Below are 665 nucleotides of genomic sequence, written 5' to 3'. Positions count from 1 at the left end.
ACCTCATGCTTTTGCAGCGGTCTCTTTTTGGTTCTTCGAGAATGGGGTTACCCACGCCGGTTATTACACTACTCTATTCCCATCTGTTAGATCCCATATGACTTGTGATTTCTCCAAGCCAAGTACTTCAACTCCACCTTCCTTCCACCTGGTCCTTCTCTGTCATCCTCCTATCCAGCCTCCTCTCCCATCTCTTCTCTCCCCTTCTCCCCAAACTTTTCAGCTCCACCTTCCCTCCTGCTGCCCAATCATCAGCCTTAGCCTTTATTTGAGAAGTTAAGGTGGGGAGAAGGTTCACAAGGCACCTGTATACTTGACTTGTTCCTCACCTGGAGTGCTTTCCAGGAGAGGAGAATTAGCATCAAAATACAAGACCAGGGCTATCCACAACACAACATAGAGGTACCTACAGAAACCCTGGGGGTAGAGAGTAACACAGCCCTTCAGAAGTTTTAGTTGAATTTCTTGATTTCCATACAAAAGAATTAGGAAATTGGGTGGTCCTTTCTCATACCCCAGATATTTTAATCAAGCAATTTGCTTTTGAAAACACTAATACACTAGAGAAAACCTGTCTCAAAAACCAACCAACCAGCTGGGCGGTGGTGGCGCATGTCTTTAATCCCAGCACTTGGGAGGCAGAGGCAGGTGGATTTCTGAGTTCG

Source organism: Mastomys coucha, unplaced genomic scaffold, assembly GCF_008632895.1.
Source record: "Mastomys coucha isolate ucsf_1 unplaced genomic scaffold, UCSF_Mcou_1 pScaffold22, whole genome shotgun sequence".
Classification (NCBI taxonomy): domain Eukaryota; kingdom Metazoa; phylum Chordata; class Mammalia; order Rodentia; family Muridae; genus Mastomys; species Mastomys coucha.
Note: the sequence above shows the minus strand (reverse complement) of the source record.